At 37.1% G+C, this 26,795-nt stretch overlaps 1 protein-coding gene across 3 annotated transcripts in view; it reads right to left on the bottom strand.

The window, feature by feature from the left end:
- Ldh (Lactate dehydrogenase) overlaps nt 1-8,983 on the bottom strand; it is a 41,923-nt gene extending 32,940 nt beyond the window's left edge. For 2 of the 3 annotated variants that reach the window (XM_081727870.1, XM_081727873.1), the window contains exon 1: nt 8,829-8,983. The gene's annotated coding sequence lies outside the window, so the exon portion shown is untranslated. The other variant, XM_081727872.1, reaches the window with a different exon arrangement.
- Between the last annotated feature and the right edge of the window lie 17,812 nt (nt 8,984-26,795).

Genomic DNA, 26,795 nt, shown 5'->3' with positions numbered 1-26,795 from the left:
TCAACAACACGTTCATAAATATTAGTATAAGAATTACACAGACACACCCACAAAATAAATAAATAAAAGTTATGTGCACCGGACCCCAGGTATGCATTCAATGTATTTTGTTACACAGAATCCAAATTTTGAAACCCCAGGACGATTGACCGTCCCAATTTTTTATGGGCGAATAACTTGAGCGATTTTGCATAGGGAGGTCACACGTTTTCCGCCAATGAAACAAAATTGAAGTGGTCAATCGTCCTAGGGTTTCGAAATTTGGATTTTGAGTAATAAAATACATTGAATCCATACCCTGGGGTCCGGTGCACAGAATTTTTTTTTTTTTTTTATAGCTGTGTTGCGTGTATCCTCCCTATCCAAAATCGTTCAAGTTTTTCTTCCGTAACAAAATATTTACACTGTCAATCATCCTGGGGTTTCGAAATTTGGATTCTGTGTAACAAAATACATCGAATCCATACCCTGGGGTTTCGAAATTTGGATTCTGTGTAACAAAATACATCGAATTCATACCCTGGGGTTTCGAAATTTGGATTCTGTGTAACAAATTACATCGAATTCATACCCTGGGGTTTCGAAATTTGAATTCTGAGTAATAAAATACATTGAATCCATACCCTGGGGTCCGGTGCACAAAACTTTTTTTTTTTTTTTGTATAGCTGTGTTGCATGTATCCTCCCTATCCAAAATCGTTCAAGTTTTTCTTCCGTAACAAAATATTTACACTGTCAATCATCCTGGGGTTTCGAAATTTGGATTCTGTGTAACAAAATACATCAAATCCATACCCTGGGGTTTCGAAATTTGGATTCTGTGTAACAAAATACATCGAATTCATACCCTGGGGTTTCGAAATTTGGATTCTGTGTAACAAATTACATCGAATTCATACCCTGGGGTTTCGAAATTTGAATTCTGAGTAATAAAATACATTGAATCCATACCCTGGGGTCCGGTGCACAGAACTTTTATTTTTTTGTGTATGGCTGTGTTATCAATGTCATTTTTTTTAAAGTTGCTTATTGCTATAACTACAATCCCTCTCGCATTACATCCCTAAATTATGTTAATCATAAATAACTCATAGCATAATAGCAAGAGGAACACCAGTATTTCAGACTTCTATAATGTTTTAGGAGTAAGGTTTACCAAAACTCTTTCACATATATTTCCCCTGTCTATGTGTGTGTTTTTCCACTCATCTGGGAGACAGGGGCGGATCTAGGGGGGCTATCGCCCCCCTCCCAGAAGAGCAAAGTTTCTTATTTTATATATAAATGAAGTCCATTCCAGAGTTTGGAGCTCTTAAAAGTAGCTCTAAGTAGTAGTATTACAACCCACCGCCCCCCCAGAAGTCCGCTCTGGATCCGTCCCTGCTGGGAGACAAAAGCAACTTAAGAACTGCTTGATGAATAATCAATTTTGGCCAGGATATAAAGAGTGAAAAGTAAGAAATCGAGTTCGTTGAAGAAGGTTATATTCAAACCGGAAGTTGTAGAAATCAACCATTTCCGGTTTTAATATTGATCGTTACCCGGCAAAACGGTAATAGATAGCGAGAAGCTGTTTCGTGCAATTGATTAAGCGTTCCAAGAATACATTTTATCTCCATACTTAACTCTCTACTAAAACCGGAAGTGATACACATCCACTACAATTTCCGGTTTCAATATTCATCTACATAGAGCAAAAAGAAAATAGATAGCAAGACCAGTTTTTTAAAAATCGATTTAGCGTTTTAAGGACAGGTACTATCCTCTCTCTTAACCGTCTATTCAAACCGGAATTGGCAGAAATCAACAACTTTCGGTTTTAACGTTAATCGCTATAGAGCAAAAACGGCAATGAATACCGAAAAATTCTCTTCTGCAACCAATTAAACGTCCTAAGAATATACTCCATCTCCACTCTATTCTATTTACTAAAACCGGAAGTGGTAGAAATCTCTTTACTAAAACCGGATGTGGTAGAAAACTATTACCACTTCTGGTTTCTATATTGAGAAATTATCCGCCATACAAATTAAACTCCTTCACAAGGTGTACACATGACACTGCTGCTTTTTTATTGCTACATTTCATTTATCATCTATAAGGTACTACATTAAAGTCACGGTTATAATGTATTTAGGCTACCTAACTGTTTTAATAGTATCAAATTATAGTATTTTCTTGTGACGGTAGATATGTTAATAAACACGCTGTTCACCGATTATCTAAGTCTCTCATTTAGTAAAGTGTGATCAATTGATATATGCACAGTTTTAAATTGTAGAAGATTATAGAGAATATAGTTGCCATTTGCAAACAACATTGGTTTAAAAGCTTTCCAGTGTTAATTAGAGTTGATTATATACTCGTTGATAATTGTTTATATCTTATTATGTTTACATGTTATTATATTTATATATGTTAGAAATAGATAATGTTATAATGATTGGTAAGATCTTTGTTCGTAGTCCTTATTTCATTAAAACATGTTACCAAACAGTGCTGTAACAAATCTCTTCTGAACCCCATGCAGGAGAGAACTTGGAGGGATGCCAATCACTGAGTTGGTCATAGTGCAGGAGGTTATTTGTGGTATTTCTCCCCCTCAATCGGCGAGGTATTTTGTAGATGTGTGGGCACGGCGGCTTAGTGGCATAGCGCTTACTTCTGGTGCTTGGGGTCCCTGGTTCAATTCCCAGCAAAGTAACTTTATGAAGGACAACATTGTGTCCGTAGGTTTTCTCGGGGTCCTCCCGTTTCCTCCTACATTTTCATCCCACCAGTATATATATACTTACTAGACTCGCTAATCCAGCGATTCCTTTTTGCTGAATTAGCGAAAGTACCGGATTTTATTGATAGTGTATGAAATTTAGTTCAACATATACAGTACTTTGCTTTATTAAATCTGAAGTTAGAACACCTTAACCTTCAAACATGTACGACGACTATGAAACATGTCTCGAATTTTTAATTGGCGCAACGAAGATGCCCGACAGCGGCATGCTTTATTACGCAATCGCTTTACAAACTACATTGATACTCCACGTGTTTGGTTATTGCATAATATGTACTCCAGGAAGATATCTGCAGCTTCAGCACTTATAGTGTTAGGAATCTTCGTACTCTCTAATTATATTTCCTCTTCTTCATCACTTTCATACGAGGGTCGTTCAGATGCACGCGGAATCATCTACATCGATTACTTGGAAAAAGGACGAACGATAAATGGAGAGTATTATGCGTAGTTATTGCACCGATAGAGAAAAGAAACCAAGAAAAAATGTCCTCATTTGGCAATACTATATATATATATATCTTACATCAAGATGTCTCGATGGTGAAAATTATGGAATTAAAATTTGAATTATTACATCCACCGTATTAACCAGATTTAGCCTCCAGTCACTTTTTTTTTAATTTCTAAACTTGAAAAAAATGGCATGACAGAAAACAATTGACATCGAACGAGGCCATTGTCCAAGAAGATGCCTATTTTGAGGATCTTCCGAAATCCTACCTTTTGGACGGTTTTAAAAAGTTGGAGAAACGCTGGAAAAATGTGTCAAGCTAAAAGATTGTGTTGAAAAATAAAAATAAATCTACCCAAAAGATTTGTTTTTGTATCTTTTTCTAAGGACTTATTGAATGACCCTCGTAATTACTTTCCCGCACACTTTTGATTATTTCTTTGTCTGTTAAAAGTTCGGTCAACTTCACAATTTTCCTCACTCAGCCACTTAGTAACATCTTCATATTATAATAAACTGACTTCATATTCGTGTTTCTGGTGACATTCTAGCTTAAAATTATGATCCATTACTTTATATATTTTTTTTAAAAAAATGACCTCAATCCAATATGGCGGATACCAAGATGACCGCCACGATGGTCACCCATAACAATCAAATTCCTCCTACCATACGGTATTACTATATCATCAAATCATGCCAATCTCTGAACTACAGGTCTCTAGTACGACTGTTAAGGGACTTTTGGGACACGCTGTATATTTCAATGTGTGGCACTCAATATGTTTTATTTCTCCCGTTGGCTCCCACATCTTTATTCCAATTATTTCATAATCATTAACTATCATTCAACCATCCATCTATTTTAACTGAACAATAAAAACACTTCATGTCACTTTAATTTTGTTAAATCAACTATAAAAAAAAAAAAAGTTAACGATGCTAATCTTAGATGGATAGTAAATTGTAATGATTCAGTATGTGTAAATTTCACTTTCATTTTCACCTTTTCGAACTTTTTTTTTATCGTGGAATCACTAAATAAAAAAAAAAAGTTGTTTATCTTTTGATAACCACACAGTGATAAAAGCAATAAGTTTGAGAAGTTTTAGGATTACGAATTAGATTTCTACGCTTTTGGAATCTATGGCCATGTTAGCTCGTTACGTATAAGGGATGATGGCCTTCAGGCTATTATGTAAGGTACCATTCCGGCATTGCCTGATGTGAATGAGGAAAACTTCAAGTAGCATGGTTGGCCTGAAAAGCTTTTACACTTTTTTCTCTACCGAATGTCCCACAAGAGAATCGAACCCGGGACCGCTCGCACCAAAGGTATGCGCTCTACCACTGAGCCACCGTGCCCAGATAAGTAGTTCACAGTTTTACAGGAATCTTTAAGTTTTACGTCCCACGGTTATGCCGGCTAGGCTGAAGGAGACGGTGATGATGAGAAATGAATAAAATGGTGGAATGAAGGAAGTGGAGGAAACTGGAGAGCCCCGAAAAAACTCACGCACACGGTGTTTGTCCATCACAAAGCTCGCTCACTTGGCGAGAGCTGGGATCAAACCAAGGACCCCTCGCACTAGAGATGAGCACTTTACCACCGAGGCACTGCGACTCCTTCACAGTTTTCATTTGATTACTGATATATACACTGAATATATTACTGATATATATTGAGAGATTGAATATATAATTTCTGATATTTGATTACATACATACATACTACATAACTGACGAGCAAGAAATCAACTCCCCTCCCTCCTTAGATAATGCCCTTGCTCAAAGTAAGGCAATATAGCTTTTTTAACCTTCTCAGCAAGGGCGCCCATGTTGTGGTTTCCAAGGGGGGGAAGTATAAGCGACGTTTCAAATATAGTTTCAAATTTTGCTGTAACTAATGTAAAAATTCTATTGGGTTTTCGATATTCCCAAGTACAATTTCCTCTTAGGGGGGCGAGCGCCCCAACTTGCCCCCCTGATGGGCGCCCTTGCTTCTCAGATACTCTTCTAGAGACTCAGGCCAGTCTATCAATAAATTTTATGGACATCCTGTAGCGGCGAAATTCATCCTCCCAAATACAGATTGCTTTTAAAATTATCTTTTAAGATTTATATAAGCTTTTACAGTATTGGTCAAGTATACAGTCAGTCAAATAAGTTTCCGTACACCAGAGATTAGTAATTTCAAAATGTTATAATATCTTAAAATAAATAAATAATAAAACGCAATTACATTAGCTGAATTTGTTCGTATCTACTTGTAATGTGTATACATTATAGTGATGGTATTGATTATATCAATAGTATAACTGACGATTTAAGTTAACTTGCTGAAAATATAGGTCAAAAAAGTTTCCGTACACAGCACAAATATACAAACGAAGGAAGCAAAACACACATCAAACAGCGTCTGTAGTGGTTATAAATAGCAGTAGGGTGCTCTAATAGTGATAAAGTACTACTGCAGTTAATTTTGGGAAAAGGGAGATCTATAGAGGCAGTAAAACGACGCGCCAAAACGGAAATGCCAATTACAATACGTAAAATTAAAACAAGAAGGTAAGTCTCTTAGAAAGATAGCAGGGACAGTAAAGAAATCACATTCTACAGTACAATACATTCTAAATAGGCATATTAGAACAAATCGTTGTGAAGATCGACCGCGTAGTGGCCATCCAACAAAGCTGAAGGATATTCATACACGTGTTATTTTAAGAACTATTAGAAATGAACCCGAAACAAATGCTCCAAAACTAGCTTGTATGCTTGAAATTGACAATGGAGTACAATTGGCTCCTGAAATAGTAAATACTTCCATCCGAAAAGCGAGCTACAACGTTCGCGTAGCCAGAAAGAAACTATATGTTAGTAAAGTAAATACCAAGAAACGTGTAGAATTCGCAAAAGCTCACGTTTACAAGCCAATAAGCTTGTGGAACTCTGTTTTATTTAGTGATGAGAGCAAGTTCAACATTCATGGATCCGATGGAAGAGTTATTGTGCGTAGGAACCCAAATACGCATATGGAACCGAAGCATCTGTGCCCTACTGTGAAGCATGGAGGTGTTGTGTACTCGTTTAGGGGTGCATAAGTATAGCTTGAGTAGGAAATTGGAATTTTATCGAAGGACCAACATGTTTACCTGAACACTCTGAAACAAAATCTCTACGACAGTGCAAAGAAATTGAATATGGGAGCCTCCTTTATATTTCAGCAACATAACGACCCTAAACATACTGCACAAAAGTGAAAGAGTGGTTGTATAATGTGCCCAAACGACTTCATACTCCTACACAATCTTCTGAATGTAATTCTATTGAGCACCTGTGGAATGAATTAGGGAGAAGCAAGAGGAAACACAATATTACAAGCAACGACCAAATGAAAAATGCATGATGTGAAGAATGGAGGAACATCTCCCCTGCAACTACATCAAAATGGGTCACTATAGTGCAGAAACGAATGCGAGAAGTACTTAACAGCAAAGGAGGACCACCTAATCACTAACTGCGGTCGAAACGCAACGTTGTGCTCTTATTTATGTGCATTTCTTTATGTGTACGGAAACTTTTTCGATTCGTAATATGGTCAGTATTTCGTGTGTATTTGATTTTCTTCTGAATTATCCATTCCGAATGTTTTTTTTCTTATGAATATGTTTATTATGGAGTTCTTTTATAGAAAACATGTAGAAATTGTCGTTTCCTTTCTGTGCTTTGTAAGGTATATTACAATGCATAACCTGAAAACATCTGTACGGAAACTTTTTTGACCCACTGTATAAGCTTCTATAATATATAAGCTTCTACAGTATTTCTACTATTGATCTGTTGAACAAAAAAAAAAAAAAATAGTAAATTCATCTTTTGTTACTCTTTTCTCAATATATATATAAACTGTATATTTTCACTTTTTCTAAAAAAAAAAAACATTCATGTATTGTTTACATAAACATAACTAAAAACATAATTTCAAAATATAACATTACTTTTAAAATTACTATAAAAAAACATTATTTAGTATACTAAAAGTTATTTGAGTAAAAAGTTGTGTGGAAAATAAAATATAAACAATATATTAATTCAACATCATTATCACACTTCATGCCAATACATTTTTATTTTATTTATTTTGTTATCCTATTTCGTTTTTAAATTCGCGAATTGTCTATAATTGGCAACACTCCACCACTCGGATGGGCAAAGCTCGGAGAGATGTATAAACTTCGATTCCCTACAATGTTCTGCTTGAATGTCATCCGTGCAAACGCTCGGAGCCGGACAAGTCTCGAATGGTTCTAGCAGGAAGATCGGGTATCATCCGACACTCGGACTGGTGAACGCCCGGAGAAATGTAAAGACGCAAATTGCTTGCTATGTACTGCTACACTCGGACGGGCAAAGCCCGGATAGATGTGAACACGGGCTAAGCTAACCACGCTCGACTGTACCTTACTCTACTTTTCCTTTTTAAAGCGGCCCTCAGCGCAGCTGCACCACGTATTGTAAAGTTCATCCCGGGCTCGATTCCCGGTGGGGCTCATATGGTTCAGATTCCACGTTAATCAGTAGGTCCACGTCTCAAATAGCCTCACTGCTGAAAGAGGCACTAAATTTAAACAAACAAACAACATTTACAAGAAAATAACTCTTTTCACTCAGAAATAAAAGGTAATAAAACCTAGTTCAAACATTCCTCGGTAAAGTCCCAGGCCGGTAGCCAGCCCAAAAATGTAGGGGGGGGGGGGCGATCCAACCATATTATAGTTCATCACCATATTATAGTTCATTTGCAAGCCTACCAAGAATACTTGTGGGCCAGCAAAAATTTAGGGGGCCGGCCCCCCAGACCCCACTGGATACGGGTCTGTAAAGCCCTTAGTTGAAGAAGGCGGAGATTGAAAAGAAAAGAAATAAAATGAAATCTTTTTAAGTTTTACATCCCACAGATATGCCGGCTAGGCTAAAGGAGACGGTGATGATGACAAATGAATAAAATTGTGGAATGAAGAAAGTGGGAGAAAACGTTAGTACCCCGAGGAAACCCACGCACACGGTGTTTGTCCACCACAACGTTCACTTGGCGGGAGCTGGGATTGAACCCGGGACCCCATGCACCAGAGGTGATTCGCTCTACCACTGAGCCCCCGTGACCCCCACGCGGAGATTTAAAATTCAAGGAAATGAACAACCTTGAAGAATCTCCACACACGAATTGCTTACCACACGTATATGACCGGGAGTGAACCATAGACTCAACATCAAAGGTGAACGCTCTACTACTGAAGTACCGTGCTTCCCACATATAAAAATAGATTTATGAAAATTTAAAATATACCTATCATTATAACTTATGTTTTACATTGAAGAAAGTATCTTCATTTCAAAACATTTAATAAAGAATACAAATATGTGTGGTTTACTCACAAGTTATCAGTAAATATTTCGTGTAACTCCAGTGGCATAGATAGTTCAACTACTGTTCACATTAGTAAACAAATCTATTAAATACGGTAGCAATGACAACAAATTATACTGATAAGAATAAATGAATGATCACTTAACACTTACAGCAGTCCAAAGTACAAGGAAGTTCCGACGCTATATTAATGATTCCAAAATCACTTTCCTTTTAAATTTACGCTAATAGCAGACGACAAACTTTCCCGGTTACTCACACAACGTAAACACAATTACGCGCGCAAGGAATGAAGCTTTTTAACTGGCTGAAGGTGACCTTGGGACTTGACGTCATCATCAAATCAATAGCATTGAGTGATATTAGAATACATACTTCAAGCTAAAGTAACACGGTTTGAAACAAATAATAATACTTGTAATAAATATCAACAACTAAACTTACAGCACTATTCGTTTTTTGTTACTTAAACTTTATTTTGACTAAAGAGTAGTTACATCATTGACTGCAACTGTGTGTGTGCAGTATCGCACGCCTCACGCCAGCTGCAATTCATGGAAAGGGAGTTATTTCCGCTTACGAAACAAGCGGGTCTCGTCTCGTCACACACTTTTCCTTACCTCTATTTAACAGGAGCACATTTTGCCATAAGCTTATTCACACATCGCATTTTGTTTGATTATACGCACATGTCACGAAAAAGTTTTATTTGCACAATAAAACTATTTAAATGTAAGCACAGTATATTTAAATATAGGCCTATCACAGTTTGGAAGTTAATTTCTAAAATGTATTTATCCTCCCTGCCGCCCTAATGGCTACGCGTGCGCCTATAGTGCATGTAGTCCCGGATTCGATTCCCGGTGGAAGTACATTACAGTGGTTCGAATTAAACCTTAATCTGTATTCCATGTCTTATGTAACTTCGGTGTTGAAAAGCAGGCCCAGATTGGCCAAGATGGCTACCTGGTAATCGTCAGGGGCCCATGGGGTCCCCAAGACTGAAAAGTGAAAAAAAAATAATGTTGAAGTCAGAAATTAACTAGTATCAAAAATCGAGATGTTGTTTTTGAAACCATTTCCGTGATTTTATATATTTATAAGCCTCAGAATAATGAACTATATGCATACCACAGTCAAGAGAAATGGCCAACATGTTTATCGTATGAATTCAAAGTTGTATATGAGCTTTCTTCTCAATCAGGGCTCTTTCCAAATGTGTATTCAACATTGAAATATATAATGATTTACCAAGTCGTATAATTTCTTGGGAGCAGGGGGCAAGTGTTCCGCCATTTAAGCTCTCTGTTGTTTAAGAGGGACTATTTCAAGATTCAATTTTCTTACTTCGTACGATAAGATACGAACATGAACGTTAAAATGAAGCATGAAATAGGTTCACCACATCCCCTCCCTAAAAAATCTTAAATGGAGCAAAATCTGATGTGAGCCCAGTTCAGTAAAATTATTAGGGCCACCAGAAATAGTTCTAATATATATTTCTTAAGGCTTTAAGTTGTGTAAAATATTCTCTCCTCAGTTTAACCAGTGAATCATGGAATGGGCACACCATACCATTTGCAAAAGAACTGAGAATTATTGAAGGTGTTATTGTTAACCCATTATCTATTTTATACAAAATATATTCCCCTAAGATGAAGCGTCTGTACCCTACTTCAGAAAAACGCGAACTGGGTTCCCTAGATCTAATAAAAACCTTATTAAAGTTTTAAATTCTAAGTGGGGCAAATTTCTTACGTCACACTTTTCTAGGGTTTAATTTCTTACGTCACACTTTTCTAGGGTTTAATTTCATATTTTTCTACGAATGATCCAAATATTAATGCTTATCCCTCCAGTTCAAAGTTCTAAGTTACGACGATGTGATTTGCCCAGTAAGCAAGCGAGACAGTTATTATTATTATTATTATTATTATTATTAGTAGTAGTAGTAGTAGTAGTAGTAGTAGTAGTAGTAGTAGTAGTAGTAGTAGTAGTAGTAGTAGTAGTAGTAGTAGTAGTAGTAGTAGTAGTAGTAAAAATTGAGAAGAATTGTAGGTGGTATTTAAGTAACTAGATGTATTCTCTTCTAATGTTAATTGCATTTAAAAGAAACTTGTTTTTAAATATTAACAAGGATAGATGAAATAGCTAGTAGAAGTGACGAGTTAACTTAAATTATTAAAACAAGCAAAGTATAATTTAAAGAACTGTCGATGTGCTAATATTGTACTGATTCTGAAACATTTTTGTGATATACAATTTTACGAGGTGCACACCAAAAGTACGTGCCGTCTCGTTCTATGGTAATTTCCAAGAACCATGAAATACAAAGAACTAACCTGTGTCTATTTCCCAACAAAATCTTCCTCTTTGTTGATACACAGTTGCCATCGCTCTGTCCATTTTATGTAGTATCTGACATAGACATCTTTGGGAGAGTACCTATGTTTCAGAAACGGGAAACTAGCAGTTCATAGGGATTATCTACTAGCAAAATGGCGTCTAGAAAGAAAATCCTTTAGGTTTGGAAACAGAAGTCACTCGGGGCTAAATTTGGTGGGTAGGGTGGGTTTGGCAGAAGTTCCATAGGCCCTACCGTGGTCAATTAATAATAAAGTCAGAATATTAGCACAGTGTGACGGTGTATTGTTCATGTGGAGAAGGAAATTGTCAGTTGCGATCGTTTCTCAGTCAATTTTGGCAAAAATTATATCTCCAAAAGTGTATGAAAATACTCGCCCGTAATTGTATGACCATTTGAAACAGGATGGGACAATATCACTCTCTGGAAATCTCAGAAGATAGCGTACGGCACCTTCTCATTAGATGACACCTGGCGATTTTTTTTTTTTTTTTTTTTTTGAGGAGAGTATGGATGGTGAATCTGTGTGTTACCAGTGCATCAATTGTTTTTTGTTTGTTTGTTTGTTTGTTTCGAGGTTGAATACTGGAATTGTGATTCATCCATTATCACAACACTTTCCAAGAAATTGCGTCCCCCTTTTCTGAACGTGTCAAATTTGCAACATTTGACCGAATCCCTGCCTCTTTTTCATCGTAATTAAGCAATTGTGGAACCCAGAAAGAAGAAACTTTCCTTAGCCTCAGTTCGTTTGTAAATATTTGTTCTACTGTTCCTATTGTTAGCCCCAGTGTATCACAAATCTCCTGCCTATCTTCACGCCTATCTTACATGATAAAATTTTCAACATGGGCAATGTTAGCTTTAGTTGAAATTTTCAACTCGGGCAATGTTAGCATCAGTTGTACCGTGTTATGCAAAATTGAACTAAGCGCCAAACTTTGAAAATCCACGTAGATGCGACGATAGGTTTCTGATAAGCATTAGAACGTTTTGCACAATCGAAAAGAGAGGAAAATCAACACCTTTCCACAAAAAGAAACATAATTTTACTTTTGATTACGGCTACATTAATGCTGGACATCAACCTTTATACGTAATTTTCTTAAAAGTATGAAAGTGGCGCTTAGTTCGTTTTCGCAGGACACGGTACAGTTGACGCTGTTTTTGAACGTCCAAAAACCTCTTCGCCCTGCTTTGAACTCACGCTCCCACTTCCTAACAGTTTTCTGCAAGAGCACTATCACCACACGCACTCTTCAATTAGCGATGAATATCGGCTGCTGTGAGGAATTTCACAATTACCCGTTGCTCTTCAACCGAAAATTTCACGTCCCCGGGCAGTATCAGAAACACGTCTTACTCGTTCAAGCAATATGACTCAACTGCTGCCCAGTGCCGGCCCTAGGCAATTTGCCCCCGTGCAATGGTGTCATTTGCCACCCCCCACCTTTTCTCCAGGCTGCGCCATCATGAACAACAAAGGAGAGGAAAATAGCATTCGCACTCAGAAAGGCCTAAACACTACAAATACAATCTCGTTATGTCTGTTCTCTTTTCTCTAAATAATAGTCTACTATGTTAGTAAAAGATAAATACACCTGCAGAGAAAAGATGGTAATCCTTTCTATAGAATTCAATGTCGAGTTTCAATCTCAATATATCAGTTTGCAATTCCAGTGAAACTGGCTCTTTTATCTTTATTTCTTGATTTTCTTTCCACATCTGTTTAAAAGATTTTTTTTTAAGTTGTTTCCACCTTCAATGATAAGGAACTTGTTTGTGACAAAGACTAGTTTTCATATCAAAACTATGATAACCAACTAAATAGAGCAGGTGTTCAGTTCACTACTGTTTGAGAATTGAGTTCTTGTATTTGACAACAATTAAGCAATTCATGATGAGATTTTTTGAGTATTTGCTTTAGCACTGTCCATGTGACAAACTAATCGACCTAAACATGATATATGAATGCAATATTCAAATATAAAATCAGCTTAGTAAATTTAACTACCATTATCATGAAGTCTGTTTCCAACAAGAAACATATAATTTAAATAATAGAGTCATGGCAGATTTTGGTGCCCCTCGAAACTTGGCGCTCCGTGCAACTGCACGTGTTGCACATATGGTAGAGCCGGCCCTGTGCATCCCTACCTAAAATTAACCTGAGATCATATGCACTATAGTTCCTTTTTATTATTCACCGAATAAAAGTGTAATTTCGAAGTTAATTCTAACGCAAAAATTCAATGGGTGGTCTGCATCCATTAAATATCTCCAATAGGTGCTTGAACCCCGGAACACCCATGTAGTCGGCAGGGGCGGATCCAGGACCGATTTCTGGGGGGGGGGCAGTGGTTGTCATACTGTTACTTTTAAGGGCTCCAAACTTTGGGATGGGTTTTATTTATATATATAAAATAAGAAAGTTTCCTCTTCTGGGGGCCATCGCCCCCCCCCGGATCCGCCCCTGGTAGTCGGCACTTATGAGTGTCAGTAACATATTGACGTGTTTCTTGAACTTTTTTACTCATGTTTATTTGATCTTTTAAAAACTATAGCTTATCATCTCTTTCACTTTGTTTCTTATCAACATCCTGTAGTGTGGTTTTTATTTTGAATTTCATACTGAAACAGAATACATTATAAACATATTATAAAGAGATTAATGTTTGTATCGGGTCAACTCTTTGATTCTTGAGTACGTGACCTGTCGTGGTATTTCACATCACCACGCAACTGGATACATGAAATTTATCACGTAATGTTAGCCAAAGCAAGTGCAACGACATTACATTCCTTTTCTATAAGTGTTACGTCAGCCAGCTGGCAGACTTCTCTTCCTCCCAATTTATTTCAACTCCCTTTCACTTGTTCATGAAACAGATTATTATAATCTTTCCCGTCCACGGGCTTCCCGTTCCCCGTAACACCAAAGGCAGTCGACCACTTCCCCTTTCCGCTTTGATTACTGTCTTAAATATAACTACATAAGTGCTTTCGAGTTTCTTCTCAGAGTGAACATCAAGCGGGAGGTTATTTTTATCCTTGGAACACGTGGATCGTCTAAATTATATGTTTGTTCTTTATCTTTTATTTCACTTATGATGACACACCCTCTTGTCCATCATGCTCTCCCGACAACCTTTAGGTCAAGGAATTACGCCTCCAGCCCTTTAGGTCACACAAGCAGAGACATACAAAGTTATATCTTCCATTCGTTCACAGAGTTGTTAAATAATAATAAAGCAGAGGGTTATACGATATCTGAAGATCTTAATATACTGTAGATACCAGCTGATACGTTAATTTAATTAAACTTTCATTTCTACATGTTATGCAGGGATGCAGTGGCGTAACTAAATGCTCGGGGGCCACCCCGCAGACAGCGTGGAGTGGGGCCCCTTCTCTACGTCCCACTTCACGAGTTGAGGATCCCCTGATGGCTTGCTTCCCCCCCCCCGCAATGCGGGGTCTGCGGGGCCTTTATTTACGCCCCTGCATGGATGTCCATAACTTGGGCCGTATGATACTCTCCTCCACTCTTCCAGGGTGCGAAATCATAAATCATAACAGTCGAAGGGAGGAGACAGGAATGTAAATAACAAAACAAATATATTCGAACTGGAAGTTTCGACCTAAGAGAGTTCGCATATTTAAGAGGCCCTATCACGGCGAAATTAAATTACCGCTAATTTTACAATAATTATGTAATATCTTCAAATATATAAAAGATTATCGAAAAGTGGAACAAGAGCGCCCTAGACAATATTATTTTGCATGAGGTATCGTTTATCACGACTCAGTTATCTGCTTTCGATTTACAGGCATTTAGAAAATCGGCATTTATTTTCGCGTTTCTAAATGGCTGCAATCGGAAAGCTACTAGGCGACTCGTGATAACGCTACCTCATGCAAAATAGTATTGTCTAGTGCGCTCTTGTTCCACATTTCGATTATCTTTTATCCGTTTGAAGATATCACATAATTACTGTAAAATTAGCGGTATTTTAATTTCGCCGTGATAGGGCCTCTTAAACATCCACAATTATTTAAACATCCACATCCACTGAGCCTTATGTAAAGTTGTTTTTAACGTCGTATGAAGAGCTTGATTAACGGATGATGCTAACTTCCATATTTAGGAACACTTAAGTGAAGTTAAAAACAATTTATATCGAAAAAGGCCAACCTCGACTGTTTCAAAGGGTTATCCAAACACTTTAGGAGACATGAAGTTAAGTGAGCCCTATTCTCTCTTATATTCAGTTCTCCTATTGTATTTGGACAATCCTGCGGAAAAGTCGTAGCTGATCTTCTTCCATATAAATCGTTGTTAACTTCACTTAAGTATTGCTAAATATAGAAGTTACACACGTTAGTGAAGCTCTTAATACAATGCAATAATCCGGGTCACTCAAATTGGCGAATGGCGTCAACTAGTGATGGGTTGGGTAATTCCGGAAGGATTCGTTCCGAAAGAACGAATCCTTCAGTGGAATGAAAGGATTGAATCTCTGAAAGGAGTCGGATTCATTTGGGCGGATTCACTCACGGGATGGATTCACTCAGGAAGTTAACGGATTGAATCAGTGGATTCGGTTGGTGGAACCAGATGGCGGAACCAAACAACAGACGAGTGCATTGATATGAATGGAGTCGGATTGATATGGATGGGACAAAAACAGTAGTAAAGAATAGACCGGTACTGCACAACAGAGAAGCAAATAAAGCACGTACTGCGCATGTCTGGAAACAAGCAATCTTACGCGCTCTCGTGTCACTTTTCCGCAATATTCTAACCATCGCAACTGCTGTCTTAACTGGAGGAGAGGGGGAGATCGGTTGCTAATCTTATCACTATTTTTTCTCTCTCTTTTTTTTGTTTTTACTTTTTCACAGGTGTTCAGCATTACCAGGTCTATAGATTTTTATTGCAAAATGGATAATAAAACTATTTGCTGTAATACACAAACTCTTATTCAATATATTCTGATGTAATGTCCATATAACACTATACTAATATAAAATTTGGTTTTAATGCTTATTTCAACACACACCAAGATAATATGAAATAGGATTTAATGGACAAGATGGGACTTCTATCCAAGGCAAATATCCTCACCGGGATCAAACCCGGGATCACTTACACAAATAGTTTAGAGTTCGGTTTAAAATCTCGAATGTATCATATTAGACATGAATAAGCAATTATAGGTTTGCTATTAATTAAAAATTAACTTGAAGAACTTAATGATTATGTTGTTACTTGCTTTCATATTTTAAAAATACTTCACCTAGATCCAAGGGCGCCGATTTCTCTAACATTGGGAGGGGCCCATACAGATGTGTGGTTGCAGACAAGGATCTAAAAAGGTATATACGAGAATTTTAATAGAAATTTAATTTAAATTATACCAAATATTGCATATTCATAAAAAAAATACATGTAACAATACATGTGAAAATAAAAAATACATATAAAAATTCATATTCATAAAAATACATGGGGCCAACATAAGCATTTGGAGTCCCGAGCCCCCAGAATCGGAGACCTTGTCTTGATCCACAATACCTTTCTTGGGTACGACCTTCAATCAATGTTAATTAGCTATACTTTTTATAAAATAGTGGGCATGGTGCCTCAGATGTAAAATAGGGGCATGGTAAAGCGCTTACCTCTGGTGTGCAGGGTCCCTGGTTCCATCACAGGCCAAGTATGTTAGTGGTGGACAACATTGTGTCCATGGATTTCCTTGGGTATTTCCGTTTTCCAGGGCCGGATTAAGGGGAGACTTAGGAGGGCTATAGCCCGGGCCTCCTCTCTGATTAAAATCTCAACTGGCTATCTAAAAAGAATAATGAAGATACAATCATCATCATCAAAACAAAATATGACCAGAAATATGAAACATATTCATTTGACTTTCCTTCTGTACTTTCACAAAAATGTATTAAGTGAAGTCAACAACGGCCACACATTTTTTCAAGCCCCAGGCTGGGTTAATCCAGCTCTGCCGTTTTCTCCCACTTTCTGATTTCACCAATTCTTCCACTATCATTTACTTGCTTTAACCATCGTCTCCTTTGGCCTAAAGGGCATAATAGTGGATATTAAACTGAAATGAATTTTTTTTATCAGATAATTCATGATAAGGGCACTCATCTATTATAAGATGATGAAGGAATCCAATTGTTGTTGCGCTTGTTGTCATCAAAGAGGACCTTGTTGTTTCACAATCAGCATTAAAAATGGAATGAAATTCTAAACCAGACTAGAGAATGATATGTCATCTGTATTTAGTAGTGTTGTAGAATTTTTGTGACATTTGCGGTTTTCGGTTTTTCAGAAAACCGATTTTCTGAAAACCGAAAACCGCAAATGCGGTTTTCAAAACCAAAACCGCAGAAGCGGTTTTCAAAACCGAAACCGCAAATGCGGTTTTCGAAACCGAAACCGCAAAAGCGGTTTTCAAAACCGAAACCGCAAAAGCGGTTTTCAAAACCGAAACCGCAAAAGCGGTTTTCAAAACCGAAACCGCAAAAGGGGTTTTCAAATCCGACATTTCGCTGTTATGAAATTTCACTTTTTTCAAAAACCGGTTTTCGGTTTTTTCAAAAACCGATTTCGACAGCACTAGTATTCAGCAAATACGAGCTATAAAAAAAAAATGGAACCTAAACCTTACAGATTCTCCCCCTTCTGGCATTCATCCAGAAAATTTTCTCCAAAAGGATAAGATCAAAATGTGACTATTTCCTAAAGGTCATGCCCTGCATAAGAATGATATGAAATAGTGATTTACTTACCTTATCCCTTTCCCTCTCGAGCTCCTTCGTGGCTAAGCGGTTATCGTATGCTCCTTTGGCGTGGAAAACCCGGGTTCGATTCCCGGCGGAAGCTTATGTGGTTCGGATTCCACATTAATCAGCAGGTCCCGTCTCATATAACCTAGCTACTGAAAGGGACGATAAATTAAATAAACTTAACTCCCTTTCCCTCTCCCTGAGAAATATGTGTGAAAGAAACTCTGCTTATGAGTTCCCATAATTCACCACACTTCTTTCATATTTTTGCGGAAAGGAAGTTTAGCTTCTCTTTCAGCATCGAAGATACTAATGTATGTGACGTGGGTCTACAACCTAATGACAAATCCGAACCACACGAAAAAATGAAAATGAAATCTTTCAGTTTTACGTCCCACGATTATGTCGGTTAGGCTAAAGGAGACGCTGATTATAAGAAATGAATAAAATGGTGGAATGAAGAAAGTGGGAGGAAACGGGAGAACCCCCGAGAAAACCCACGAGCACGGTCTTTGTACAAGACAAGGTCCTCACGGCGCGAGGTGGGATCGAACCAGGAACCCCAAGCACCGGAGGTAAACGCTCTACCACTGAGCCACCGCACCCCCCTCGAACCACACGAGTTGCCACTGGAAATACAACTCGAGTCTCCCGCGAAGAGAACCAAAATTGCGTGTAACGTTTATTATTATTATGATTATTATTATTATTATATAGTTTATTAAAAATATATGTAATTCTCAAAATCAGGATACACAATTGCCCCTTGCCCTCCCCAAATGACACTCCTACACAAGGAAGCCCGAGACTTCGTTTGATGTTGCTGGTATTACGTATTTAAATAAATAGTAAGAATGAAAATAACAAACATTTATTTTTTTGGCGTTTAATAGTCAGGTAAAAAATGAGAAGTAAAGAAGACCACTTGTTACTCTTTAACAGTTTCAACGTGAACTCTTGGCAAAACGCTTTAATAAAACAGAAAAATTCAAAGGAACAAACAATATCTGTATCTGTTCTTGTCCTATGTGCAATATTATCTCTGCCTTATCAGGAAAAAATGGAACCTTGTGAACATGTTTCAAAACACTGCAATCCCTTCTTTTGCTTCTACTCATTACAATTTCCCACACCACCACACTGTAGCAACTTCTCAGGCGATAAGATTGGTTTGACAACTTTGGGTGAAAGGAGGAATTGAATTGGAGAGCCATATGAGAACTCACAATTATTCCAACTCATCGGAACCAAAGGATTCGATCCAGAGAGGAACGAATCCTTGTTTGGGGGAATCAAATCGAAAAAACTATGGAATCATTTAACTTTGCGGAACCAAAGGATTCGGTCCGGAGGAACGAATCCTTCTTCGGAACGGATTCAAAGGAATTGATTCCGGGAAAGGAACCAAACTGCCCATCACTAGCGTCAACCAATAAGCTTGCAGAGCGCTGTTGCCAAACCTACAGTGAGGAATCTAATCATTCGTAATTGACCATAAATATGAACAAAATCAATTACGAAAGATAAAATTCCTCACTGAAGGTTTGGAATCAGCGCAGTGCGAGCTTATTGGCTGACACCATATGCCCATTCAGGTGACGCGGACTATAGAAACGACTCTGCATAAGGCCCTGTAAGAATTAGAGATGCCATTAACCACTAGTTCATCCATTAATTACATATGGATTTCTGTAATTAATATGCGCAATTCTGGCAACAGTTTCACTTTAATCACCATCACCCCCAGTCACTTATTAGTGGAAAAAATTTACTTCAAAAAGTATTGAGAGAAAAATTCCTCCTATTTGCAAGGATTCAGCACTCTGTCCTTCCCAAAAGTTCTACTGGCATGTCCTTCCTCCCCCCCCCCAAAAAAAGTGCATTTTTAAGGGAGTTTAACTAACTAACTAATTCTATGGCCTATGGAACCCGGAGGTTCAATGCGCGTTCACAAAAGCTCTCCACTGACTTCTATCCTTAGCTAATTGGATCCAGTTTCTACTTTGTATTCCTATCTCTGCGAGATCCATCTTAATATTGTCCTCCCATCTGCGTCTAGGTCTTTCTAATGGTCGTTTTCCGATTGGTCTTCCAGTCAAGACTTTGAAAGCGTTTCTACTTTCTTCCATTCTAGCTACATGCCCTGCCCACCTAAGCCTCCTAGACTTGACGCCCTAACAATGTTGGGTAAACCGTATAAATTATGTAGTTTCTCGTTATGAAGCTTCCGCCATTCCCCATTCCCGTTCCTCTTGGGTCCGAATATTCGTCTCAGGATCTTGTTCTCAAATACTTTCAGTCTATGTTGTTTTTAAGGGAGTTTAGTATGCAAAAATGCCTTTTTAATGTATATTTACCCTGTCCATATGTCCGTCCGTTCAGGACAGGGGCGTACGTAGGGAGTGGGTCCTGGGGTCCGGACCCCTCCCCCGAAATTTCGACTTTTGTGTAGATTTAGCCAAATTTTAGGGGCAATTTTAGGAATTTTAATATAAAATACCCTCATATTGAGTTTGGACCCCCCGAAATAAATTCCTGCATACGCTACTGGATCAGGAGACAAAAAATCTCAAAAACTACTTGACAGATCACCATTAAATTTGATCAGGATGTAGAGGGTCCAAATTTAGAAATCGAATTCGTTTTTGGAGACAATGTTCAATCCCCAAGTGGTAGAAATCAACCATCTCCGGTTTTAACCTTGATCACCATAGAATATAGAAACCATTAGAGATGCAAAAAAGCCGGCTTTTTTGAATCGATGGTTTTTTGCACATAAAAAGCCGGCTTTTTTGGGAAAAAAACGAGAATTTTGGAAATTTTGGCTTTTTTCATTTTCATGATTTTTCTGTTTAAATGGCTTTCTTATAGTATACTCTAAAGTTAAATAAGATTTCATGACCTGAATGCCATATTTCGCTCTGGAATTCACCATCATGACGGATGGAGCACATGGTTTATGAATTAAAGTAAAAATAAAGTACGTAGTATTTGAGGGCAATTTTAGAAGCTATTTAACTTCTGAATTATCGACATTTTTTCCTTCTCTAGATCATTTCTTTTTAGTCATCCGTGTTTCACTTCTTAGAGTTTAGTACTCTAGCTTCTAGCACATAATTAAACTTATGTTTTTCAATATATCCATCAGAGCGTGCGTTTTTCAATATATCTGCCAGAGCGTACTTCCACATTTCCGTTATACTGTAGCTGTGCAATGATTTAATAATAATCTTCCGGACACAACCTTGAATACCGTTTGATAGAAATAATCATTATCGGATTTGGAAAAAATATTTGGGAGTTTTTTTTTCTGAATAATGTTTGGTTTTTCTAAAAAAAAAATCTCTTTTATTTAAGAGGAGCTTAAGTTTATGAGTACAGGCATAACAAATATTTCGTTTCGTTTGTATATTCAACTATAATCTTACAGATACAACCTTGAAGACCATTTTATACTGATAATTGCTTAGTTTTTCTAAAAATTCCTAATTTTTTATTGGAGGACAGCTTGAAGTTTATGAGTAAAGGCAAAACAAATATTTAGTTTGTTTTAGAAATTCCGTAATTTCGGGGTAGAGGCTTCAATCCGAAAGACATCCCCACCCTAACCCTCTTCGCAAATCCATCACTGCTGGTAATTAGAAATAACAAAGATTTTAAAAAGCTTAGAAAGTAAGTCGGCCAGGACTCACAGTACACGCACTATTTCTACATTCACAGATGGAATTAAGAAAAACTTTTGTCAAAATGATCGAATGCGGGGTTGAATCCCGGACTTCACGATAGAAGCGTGAAAGATAACCACTCACTCATGTTTGTTGTGCAGTTGTGCTTAACTTAAATGTATTCTCTCTCTCTCTTTCTCTATGGCCACAAAAGCTCTCCATTGACTTCTGTCCTTATCCAATTCAATCCAGTTTCTACTCTGTATTCCTATTTCTGCTAGAGCCTAGATTTTCCTAATGGACGTTTCCCGATTGGGTTTCCAGTTAAAACTTTGAAAGCGTTCCTACTTTCTTCCATTCTGGCTACATGACCTGCTCATCTGAATCTCCTAGACTTGATGACTTTAACGATGTTTGGTAGACCGTATAAAATATGTAGTTCCTCCTTATGAAGTTTCCGCCATTCCCCATTCCCGTTCCTCTTGGGTCCAAATATTCGTCTCAGAATTTTATTCTCAAATAATTACAGTCTGCGTTCTTCCTTCAGCGTAAGCGACCATGTTTCACAACCATAAAGCATAACAGGCATGATTATCATTTTATATATTTTAAGCTTTAAATTCCTTGACAGAATTCGCGACGACAAAATATTTTGAACTGAATAATAACAAGAATTTCATGATTTTAGTCGACATTTAATTTCTTTGTGGGTATGATTTTGGTCTGGTAATACTGATCCAAGATATTTGAAAGTATTCACTGTGTCGAAAGTTTTAATTGACATTTTAACGCATTCATAATTTGCCGTATTACGATCCTTGTGAACTTCCTTGTATTTAGATTTCTCTGCATTTACTCATGTCCCTGGAAGCGTTTAACAAGGCCTCTGCATTTCTTTCAATTGTTCTCCTATCAGATTTACATCATCAGCATACACCATAACCTGGTGAATACCATTCAACTCTAGGCCCTGGTTCCTATCTTTGTGTTTTTTATAGCGTACTCCGGAACAAAGCTGAATAATAACGGCGATAACGCATATCCTTGTTTCAGGCCAATTTCGACGTGGAAGCTCGCATTTTTCTACTCGGACTTTACTCTGGAGTTCATTTAAACACTTAATAAATCTAGCTCTTTCGGTATTCCAAATTCTGTAAGAATGTTGTACAATGTTTCCCTCCTTACCGAGTTGTAAGCCTTTCTAAAATCAATAAACAGTTGATGTACTGGGTAATATATGCCCATTTCTTTTCGAATATTTGTCGAATGGTAAATATCTGGTCGATTTCGACTAAATTCACCTGATAATCTCTAATAATTTCATCTGTGTATGGGGTCAGTCATTAATATAATGTTAAGAGAAATGCCTCGATAATTATTACAATCAATTTTGTCGTGTTTCTTGTGAATTGGAACAGTGATTGATTCTTCCACTCTTTTTAAATGTAGTCCATGGTTTTTCTTTTTTGTAAAAAAAGAAAAAAAAGTTTCGTAACGATATGTTGAATTTTCTTGTTAAAAATTCAGAAACCTTCAGGACTGGGTAAACCGTGATGGTGGTTTTATATTCTACAGCCTAGGAAACCATACGCTCAGATGAACCGTCTATTATATATATGATCCATGAACAGAAAATTCGATACTTTCCCGATTCTGAACAAGCTTAAAGAGCAGTCAGTGCATTACAGAATTTGGAGCTTTACCGATTTTGCAGATCCGAAGTACCTGATAGGTGGTAACAGATTATTACATATGTGATCAATCAGTGAAAAATTTGTTCGAAATACTCATACAATGTATATGAAAGTTAAAACTTATCTGAAAAATTTTAAGAATTTACAGAACCACCCGAAACGAAGCTCTTGATGTGCAGATTTATCTCATGTTTTTCTTTATTTTGCTTCAAAAAGAGGGTGTGTGATATTTTGAAGTAAAAATACTACATACAATTTTGCTAGTTATTTGTGTATCATTTTTTAAAGTACTTATTGTATATAAGAGGTTAAAATATTATTACATATATTGGTTAATCCCTTGGAATTTATAATGTAAATATGTTAAGAATTTTAAAAAATCTTTTTGAAACTCATGGTTTATTTTCGAGGTTTCATATTATTATCTGCATCAGCCACTATTTAAATGAGTTTTTTTTTTGTTGTTGTAGAGAAGTGAAACAAAGTCTGCTTTATCAGTTTAAAGCAAAATTTTCAAAAAAGCCCAAAATTTCCCAAGCAAAAAAGCGAAGCAGAAAAAAACGAGTTTTTTTCCCAAAAAAGCCGTTTTTTTTCCGAGCCCTTGCATCTCTAAAAAACATAATAGAAATGGAAAAAGGGGCTCAGTAATAGAGCGTTCACATGAGGTCCTTGGCACGATCCCAGCTCGAGCCAAACGGGCTTTATGATGAACAAACACCGTGTACGTGGGTTTTCTCGGGGTACTCCCTTTTCCTCCCACTTTCTTCATTCCATCATTTCATTCATTTCTCATAATCACCGTCTCCCTTAGCCTAGCAGGCATAACTGTGGTACGTAAAACTTAGATTTTATTTCATATTTTCGGTACTTTTTATAGGTAAAATTAATTTTCGAGCGATTATGATCTAATTTAAGTTCTTTAATGGTCTCAAGATAATCTTAGCTGCAGCGAAACACAATTGCTACATTAGTCATTACCAGGGGTGGATTAACGTTTTTGGGGTCCTGGAGCCAAATATTTCAAGGGGGCCCTATGTTACGAATAATTCCAGCGAGTAAATTTTCTTTGCTACCGTGTGGAAAGGACATTTACAGATAACACTGCATTAGGAAATAAGGGTCATGATGTAAAATCCTCCATTACCACACGAAATAATATAATCTTAATGCCAAAGGTAAGAATGCTGTTGCTGTATTAGATTTTTCTTTCGCAGAAATCAATAATTAGAAAGCATTTAGTTTCACCTAAGGCTAAAATATTGAATATCGACACACGAATAAAAATAATTATTCAGAATTCTCGTTTGATAAAGAAGATAGCAATTGCACGTTTCAAAATTAATGGGAGAACATTTCATAAGGAATTACTTTTTAGGTCTGTAATAGAGGCCCAATTTATAATAATTTGGTTTGTAATAGAGTCCCAAAATAAGTCACTCCCTCACAAAATAAGTATCATGAAGACGCTGGTGGAATAAGACTTAACTTTTGCGATACTGCGAGCGTAGCGAGCGGGAAAAAATTATCATGGGTTTGAAGCCTATAATGTAATAAGTTGATTGTTATATTTTAGTTTTCAAGAGAGGGACTTTTGAGGGCCTCCTGAGCCTGTGGGCCCCGGAGCCTGGGCTTAATTGGCTCCGCCCTTAATCCGCTCTTGGTCATTACCTGGGAAGATTCCCCTTGCATTCAATTCATTTTTTTGTTTTTTTAAAATCATGTTTTGCTTATCTGCAGAACCCAATATCCTGAATATCTTGTTGGTCGTATTCTTATCAACGACATTTAATTACGTATTTCACAGTATTTGCACAGATACAAACAGTGATACATATTTAAAGTACCAATAAATAACTAAATAGCGCAAACACTTCAGTTTCATTGAAATTTCTTCACTTACAAGTACCTTTCTTTTAAAGATGTTATCATGTGCTATGAAGCATTTATCTCTAAGTTCATTATTAAAATAATTCATTAAGAAAAATACAATTATATCACAGTTTCCTTATTATTCAAATCATCTTCTTTCAGTTTCACTTGGTGAATATTTGTATGGTACCTTTAATCAACATGTAAGATACTTCTTTCCTGAAAATACACAAATACCATGCAAGAACACTTTTTTCTTTTCGTTTGTTCCATGATTACCCACCAAGGCTAGGGCAGACGATGACGATGAGATAGATGATAATGGAAGAATGACAAAAGTGGGAGTAAACGGAAAACTTCTAAAAAATCCACATGCAAGATGTTTGTCCACCACAAGTTCATTTGGTAATTTGATACTCATCATCCGTTGAAAAAGCGATGTGTGTGTGTGTGTGTATGTGTTTGACTAAGCCTTGGAATATTGTCACACGTATTTGTTTAAACACTGTAACAAATGTTCCAGAAAATATGTTGGAACATTTTCTGGTACCAACAAGGGAAACAGCTATGAAATCTTTATTTCAAATCCTTTGGAAATTATGGAAACATCAATTAGGAGTTTTAGTCAAAGTGTTGTCAGGACTATGACCTGCCGAAAGAAATACTACTGAAAATTGTGACACTGACAATCTAATCCACAAACCAACGATGGTGTGCATCCAGTTCCAGCGCCTCGGCTAGCTGCGACGTCATCATGGTGACTTATTTCAATTCAACTGACACTATGGCTGTTGACTTTCACAAATCAGATGAGTTGTTGATGGATTTTATTGTAATTTAAAATCATGTATGTTGCTTATTAGTCTTCAGCGAATAAAATTCATCATTTCAAATTGTACTATAATTCACTTATAATCCTACACACAAAAAGATGGGTTTAAAATCTACAATGTGGGTTATAAGCTAGCAGTTTAAAATCTAGCTATTTTTTGCGTAAAAAAAGCTTATTTCTGAAGGTCATCTAGCATATTTGCATTCAAATTATGCCAAATATTGTATATTCATAAATACAATAAGGGGCCCACATCATCTTTGGAGGGGCCCAGGCCCCCCAGGATCGGCGCCCTTTTCATATAGTCTATTTTCTCCAGAGGTTCTTGGTAACACTGGTAATAACATTGTGCTTGGTGAGACCATACTTAATGTGGCATAGTTAAAAACTGAATCAGATAGCTTCCAACGGAGAGTAGATAAGATGATACTACTCCAGGTGTTCAAACTGGTTCATGGGACGAAATGAAACTAGTTATTGTCAGGGGACGAAATGAGAAGATACGAAATGCAACTTTACCAGAGATTTTAGCCATGCGAGAATTTGTTCATATACGAAGTAATACACGAGAGTAGGGAACGCGCTCGAATATGTACGTATGCGTTTCAAAGTGCATCCCGTGTCTTCACAAGCGTTGCTGTTAAAGGCGATGGAAAATAAAATTATCTTACTGCTAATGGAGACTATTGTTCTTTCTTTGAAAGAATTTGACAGTTGCTAAACGATGCAAATTGATCAGAGATTGCAACTAAATGAGGTGGAAACAGAGAATATGACGTTTCTCAAGAAGATAGCAAAGGTGTTTTCAACATCTTTATCAATTAACGTGATAATCAACAAATGCTCATCTGGGAAAGATTTTCATCCTTACTTTCACTTTCTGC

This window comes from Thermobia domestica, chromosome 10 (genome assembly GCF_964235325.1).
Source record: "Thermobia domestica chromosome 10, izTheDome1.hap1.1, whole genome shotgun sequence".
NCBI lineage: Eukaryota > Metazoa > Arthropoda > Insecta > Zygentoma > Lepismatidae > Thermobia > Thermobia domestica.
This window is presented reverse-complemented; position numbering and strand designations above follow the sequence as displayed.